The 7,060-nt window shown below is 39.1% G+C and overlaps 1 long non-coding RNA gene across 1 annotated transcript; it reads right to left on the bottom strand.

The window, feature by feature from the left end:
* Positions 1-1,811: 1,811 nt before the first annotated feature.
* On the bottom strand, positions 1,812-3,180 carry LOC120105856. The gene is made up of 2 exons (XR_005508125.1): positions 2,831-3,180; positions 1,812-2,747 (listed from the first exon to the last, which is right to left on the bottom strand). It is a non-coding gene; the product is annotated as an uncharacterized LOC120105856 (long non-coding RNA).
* Between the last annotated feature and the right edge of the window lie 3,880 nt (positions 3,181-7,060).

The raw sequence follows: 7,060 nt of genomic DNA, 5'->3' as shown, positions 1-7,060 counted from the left end.
ATTTACATGCCGCCTCACCTAACAGTTATTGGTGACATATAAATGGATGAGTATGCAACTCTTGTACAATGCTTCTTAAGCAAATTGCAGTGGTACTTGGTCTCTAAGTCATGAAGACTTCACCTAACAGTTATTGGCCCCATTACTTAGTTAAGTCAGACCCACTGTATAACCGCAGAAATAAAATCGTCATTGGGTCCTCACCTAACAGTTATTGGCACCCAACCCCACCTTTACCCCACAACATCTCATGTCTAATAGAGAGGTTCAGTCCCCCGATGCAACTTGCCCACTGTGTCCAGCTGAGACAAATCAACACCGGAAAGACCTTAGCAACTCTACTATGATGGAAGATCTATGGACTTAATATTGCGTAATTATGTCTTAGTGTTTGCAACCTTGAGCTCTTCATAAGAGGTAATCGAGCAATTGGCCAGGTAAGCAGGTGGAAGGCTTTCCTTACTCGGAGAGTAAGGTCCTAATTAAGTAACCACCTTTTAGGCTTGCCTAGACACCAATTAGATCAATTAATCTAATATGACTAGCTGATAAGTGCTAAATAATGCATTAATTAACTTCTTGCTCATAGGACTTATCATTATTTTTATGCACATATTTTAAATTTAAACATAAGAAAAATTCATTCCCCTTCATCATTGCATTTTATTAAATTATTAGAAGTAATTTAAGTTTGATTGATTTTATTGGTCGAGTCCAATTTATGCAGGTCGAGTCTAATGTGTGCAAGTCGAGTCAAACCAATTGGGATGATGTCTAAACTTGAACCACATGCACCTCCTGTATCTAGGGATCAAGCTTCCATCCTAGCGGTACAACGTCAAGATCATGTATTCCTTTCTTCCATGATTCAGTTCAATGCAAATTTCCTTCGCGTTTGTAGCGGTGCCCATGTCCACGTCATCCTTTAAGTGCTTAACGATTAATGCTCTAAGTTTGATCCTAGCCGTCCCATGTTGATCTCCCAATATCCCAGCTCACAGATCCGTTTCGTCCTCCCATTACTCTCACACATTACAGCCTCCCAGATTGATCCTAGCCAAATCAAATTCACATCATCCTTCCGAGTCCCTAGCCGTGAGAGTCTCCCATATTTTTGATAGTCAACTTTAAAGACCACGCAATAGCACGTATCAGGTAGGATAGTGATTACGGGTATCGATCCACAGGGATTGGGGTATAGTTATTTTTCTTTAAAAATATAAATATTTAAAAGGATGAATTTGTAAAGACTATTAAACTAAGCAATTTAATAAAAGAAAATGCAATTAAAGGGATATCAATTTAGGAGAACCTAGGGCAAGGAATTCACCACTAACATCGAGACAAGGGTTATTTATATTTTAATTTATTCTTGGATAAACATGCAAATTGGCTACAAGCCTAATAAGCATTTAAATAAAAATTTACAAAAGTAATTTAGGCATAATCCATCTTCAGTTGGCATGCAATGTCTATCCTAAACTAATGCGGTAGCACACCACATTTTCCTTAAGCATGGACTATCTTATATTTACCTAGTGATCATGAAGAACAGTTGTACGAACATCATACTTAAAATCACAGAAATTAAATATGATTCAAAGGAAGATATCCATTAAAAACAATAAGTACATACAACCCCAAGAATATAAAATAAAATATAAAACCCGTGTCCCTTTGTTAGGGCTGCATCCGGCCCCAGTGAAGAAATCAGCCCTGCATAGTATGGGAGGTGGTAGCGGCGACACTGAAGGCTTCCATCTCTTCCTTCCTTCCTTCCTTCCCTGATTCTCTCCTCCCTTCTGTTGGAACTCCCTGATGATCAAGCCACAGACTTCTTCGGATCAGAAAAGAGCTCCTTTGAAATATTCCCAAAATACCCAAACTCTTCTCTCTCCTTTTATTTTTTTCTTCTTCCCGTGGGAGCTTGTGGGATTCCGCCTCTGAGAAGATCTTGATGGGGATCAGTCCCCAGTGGGGAAGAGGGAATGCCCCCCGGTGGGGAAGGAGGAATGAATTCTCTGTTTCATGCGTGGCCCCTTTTATAGGCTGCCCACCTCTCTCTCCATTCCCGGTTGAGAGGAGATGACGATGAATCATGGAAAGGACGCAGGAGGTTGCTGGGACTGGAGCTTATCCGGAAGAAGATTGGGATGATCTGTGGTCGATGGAGGCTGATCGCAAATGGGAGAGAGGCTGCAGACGTGGAGGGAAGGAGCCTTGAATCACGGATGGTGGCTGGCTGTGATTCGCGAACGTGAAGAATTTGGAAGAAGCTTGTGGAGTATCCGGACGTGGGAGTAGATTGGAAGCGAGACTTCATCTGTGGACGGCTAAACTTGATCGTATCAGGATGAGGTCTGGTTCAGGGAAGTTGCTTGATTTGCGGCCACGGGATGGACTACGTGGAAGAAGCTCGCGGCTAGGGGACTCGTGGACACCTCGCGGATTACTGAAGCTCTGTTCCGAAACAGGGGAAGAGGAGGAATCCGTGGGTGATGAAGTTAATCCGGATGCTGGGAAGCTTGGATTTGCATCTATCTTGGCTGAGATCTAGCGGAGCAGGGGATGCGACGTGGGTGATGAAGGCATCGGTTGATACACGTAACAGGGGAGGATGCGGTTGAAGTTTGATCTGCATCGCGGGAGAAGAGGGTGGTTGCTGGTTCTCACGCGGAACAGGGAATTTTAGGATTTGAGTTTATCCCGTGAAGATGGAACCAATTCGAACGGGATAAGCGTAGGATCTAGTGGAAGAAATTGGGGAGATGCAGATGAACACAGGCGCAAGGAAGAATCTGGGAATGATTCGGTTTGAAGAAAAGATGACCTGTGAGCTGGGAGAATCTGTTTCCGTGAAGTCTGGGAAGAAGAATCGGAAGCCATGAAGTTGGGATTTGAGGTTGAGCTGGGAGCGTTAACGCTTGGAACTCATTCGTGGAGGATGGAATCAATCCATAACGCTTGGGAATGCGGCTGGCCATGGGTTAAGGATGATTAGTAATGGGATGAAGGCTGGGATTCATGACAGGTGGAAGCGGTTCTATTCTTTGGAAATGACGTGGAACAGGGGAGATAATGTTGGGAAGATCTCGGATGATTGCTTGGTTCGGAAGAGGGAAGAGAGCTGGGAAGTTTAGTTGGTTTTGTTAACGGAGAGGAGTTCGGGGTTGTGTTTAGAGATGGAATAAGAATGAGGATGGGTTGAGGCTTTGGGATCCGTGCAACTAGATGATATACTTTGAGATATGAGAAACAAATACTTGAAGGGATTTTATTAAAATAGGATCATGTGGAAAAAGAGTTGGAATGAGTGAACACATAAGGAGAAGGGAAGAATTTGATGGGATGTAGTTGATCTTGGAGTCGACTCCAAATGATGTGGAGTCGACTCTGATTGCTTGTGAAATGGTGCAGTGTGATGGAGTCATTCGAGTTCTTTGGACATGGGAGGGAGAGTGACATTCTGCTGGAATTAATCCCGAAGCAGAGGAATGTTTGTTGGATGTGGAAGATAACATGAAGTTGGATGTAGATGCTGGATAAGAAAATGAGCTGGGATGCATGGGTTGTATCACGGAGAAGTGGAAATGCTGGATCATGATTGGATGCATGTTTGTTTGCAAAGTAATCCTGCCATCCAGGCGTTCATAATTCTTCTTACTTTTGAAATCCCATGTACTTTGGCATGTGTCATTCGGGATGGCTACCATGTGTGCTCTAGCGTGATCAGGCTTCATGGTTATGAGTCAGATGATGGGTTTGACCCGACCTGCATACATTGAATTCGACCCAAAATAATTAAATCAAACTCGAATTATCGAATAATTTATTAAAATGCAATGATGAAGGGAAACACATTTTTTTATGTTTATATTTAAAATATGTGCATAAAACTAATAATAAGTGCTATGTAAAATAGATAAATTTATTCATTATTTAGCACTTATTACACTCCCCAACCTACATTTTGCTAGTCCTCGAGTAAAATAAAAACTAACTCACTTTCGCAGGAATCGCGATTGCATTTACTGCATGCAATAAGGCTTTAAACCCCTAGGTGGCCCTAGTGGACGAGTTTTGTCTCGTGAGGGTTTCCGGCTCAGATACCCACAAACTGTTGTCTTTACCCAAAGAGTTTATTGTTTTATAAAATCTAATTTCAAATGCATAAGTGCCAAGAATTTCAAAAGCACACAAAGTTTTAATTACTAAGTCAGCCCAAATCCTAGGTCAGTATGCAACTTAAGTTGAAGTTATTGAGTTTTCGTTAGAGAGTTGTAAGGCTTATTTATACTTGGGTGCTCGGTGATATATGGACCATACACAAGCTAAGGCTTTAGATTTTTCAAAATACTGCTAAAGCTAGTAGGTTCCAAGAATTGGTCAGATAAGACCTATTCACTGATTCAAAATCATCCTATCTTGCAGGATTTCGAGAGTTGTGGATGTTTACTTTAATACCTCATGGGCTTTATCTGTAATATTCCAGTTTACTCGAATTTTTACAACGACGGCTTTCACACTATCGTCTTTTTTCAAGGTCAATATTATTTTCTTTTTTTTTTTTTTTTAAATTTATAAATAAATTGCGCACTTTTACTCTTGTAATGATTCCTTCGTGTAGCGAGCATTCAGTCAACACTCCCATACCAGATGGCATAAGGTGTTGGACATCAAGACTCCCCTACGGACCTATGCTCGGGTTCATCATTGCAAGCCCGCTGACCTTTGACAATAGGTAGCCCTTTTCGATGTACCTGACTGAATTCACTTCTTTTTTTTTCTTTTTTTTAAAAAAAATAAATATGGGATAATAGTGAATTAGATAGGTATGATTCATCATGACTCAAGGTTGCTACCAGACTTAACAACATAATGTTGAACCTAACCCTTAGAAGTGCAGGCCATGTGTGTTGTGAAATTCCAAAGTAAAAAAATGATCTTACAACTTGCTAAAAGAACCTTTAATAAAAAGAACTTAAATTGTCTTACTCCTGACTAATCATTGGGCTTTTAGATTTTATATACTTCGTGTGTTTATCATTTCAGCACTAAGGTATAGAAATTAGTTTTTTTTTTAATCAAAAATTCGAAAAACTTATTCGAAAATACGAAAAATTTCTTCAAAAATTCGAATCCTATACCCCCCAACCTAGATCAGACATTGTCCTCAATTTTTTTTTGAATATTATATTATTATTTTTTTATATATTTTTTTATTTATTTTTTTATTTTAGTTTGGATGAAAATATGATGCAAATGGAGGATAGAAGCATTTTACCGTAATTGCATCAGTAATATGAGGGATCCTGTTAATGCAATGCAAAAATAACCTACAAAAATTGGGTTGCCTCCCAACAAGCGCTAAGTTTAACGTCTTCAGCCAGACGGAGCGCATTCTTATCAAATTATACCAGATTCATGTCGAGTTCTCCAAGGAAGAAAATTTGTGGAAGACTGATTGTCGAGCAAGGAGTTATACTCTTCTAATCAGTCAAGTCAAGCATGCACTAAAAGAAAAATACGTCAAATCCTTGTATTTGCCCTAAAATCATTAGACAGCTCCTAACTGATTTGAAGAGGGCACCTAAGCCTCCAATCCGGTCTAATGAACTAGTTGACCAAGTAAGCTCCCAGGTAAGTGGGGGGGTCACGATGCGTTGCAAAGGTCCCACTTAAAAACCACTTGCCTCGAACAGATGAACTGTCTCCCTTAAAGGGACAAAGCTTGCCTAGACATCAACTGAGCCACAGAGCGAAATTTGTGCAACTTTTGGTGATCTTCGTCCTACTGAGCTCGAATGTCCCTAGGGGCCAATGTTTAATTGATTTTAATTAAAGTGGTAACTATGTGAGAATTGATTTACCTAATTTGGGCAAGAATCTGGTGATGAAATCCAGTTCTTATCTTGTTGGGGTGATTGCCCTTACTATGTGCAGATTAATTGGTGTATGTGTATCAAGCATGCATTCACACTTTCGCTGAAATTAAAATCAAACAATCACCACAAAATTTCAGGCAAACTGGGAATCAATTTAAATAAGAAAGGTTTAGAGGTTACCAAAGAAAATTTCCCCAGCAATTTTGTTTTATTTTTTTAGGCAAACCTCTACAGCATTCCTTTTCCAGCAATTTTCTTTTTGATTGTCCCAAATGTCTTCTTCAATTTCTGATTAAATAATACCAAAATCAAAAATTAGTAAGAGAGAAGAAGGAGATAAGGAAAGTAACAAAAAAATAGAAAATTTTTTTATTTTATTTTAGATATATATATTTTTTGAAAGTTTTTTTTTTAAAAGTTTTTTTTTAATGAAAAGAAAAACAACTATGCTAACAATCCCCGGCAACGGCGCCAAAAATTGATAGTCAACTTTAAAGACCACGCAATAGCACGTATCAGGTAGGATAGTGATTACGGGTATCGATCCACAGGAATTGGGGTATAGTTATTTTTCTTTAAAAATATAAATATTTAAAAGGATGAATTTGTAAAGACTATTAAACTAAGCAATTTAATAAAAGAAAATGCAATTAAAGGGATATCAATTTAGGAGAACCTAGGGCAAGGAATTCACCACTAACATCGAGACAAGGGTTATTTATATTTTAATTTATTCTTGGATAAACATGCAAATTGGCTACAAGCCTAATAAGCATTTAAATAAAAATTTACAAAAGTAATTTAGGCATAATCCATCTTCAGTTGGCATGCAATGTCTACCCTAAACTAATGCGGTAGCACACCACATCTTTCTTAAGCATGGACTATCTTATATTTACCTAGTGATCATGAAGAACAGTTGTACGAACATCATACTTAAAATCACAAAAATTAAATATGATTCAAAAGAAGATATCCATTAAAAACAATAAGTTCATACAACCCTAAGAATATAAAATAAAATATAAAACCCGTGTCCCTTTGTTAGGGCTGCATCCGGCCCTAGTGAAGAAATCAGCCCTGCATAGTATGGGAGGTGGTAGCGGCGACGCTGAAGGCTTCCATCTCTTCCTTCCTTCCTTCCTTCCCTGATTCTCTCCTCCCTTCTGTTGGAA

This window comes from Phoenix dactylifera, unplaced genomic scaffold (genome assembly GCF_009389715.1).
Source record: "Phoenix dactylifera cultivar Barhee BC4 unplaced genomic scaffold, palm_55x_up_171113_PBpolish2nd_filt_p 000384F, whole genome shotgun sequence".
Lineage (NCBI taxonomy): Eukaryota > Viridiplantae > Streptophyta > Magnoliopsida > Arecales > Arecaceae > Phoenix > Phoenix dactylifera.
The sequence above is the reverse complement of the archived record's forward strand: the minus strand, read 5'-3'. Positions and strand labels throughout refer to the sequence as shown.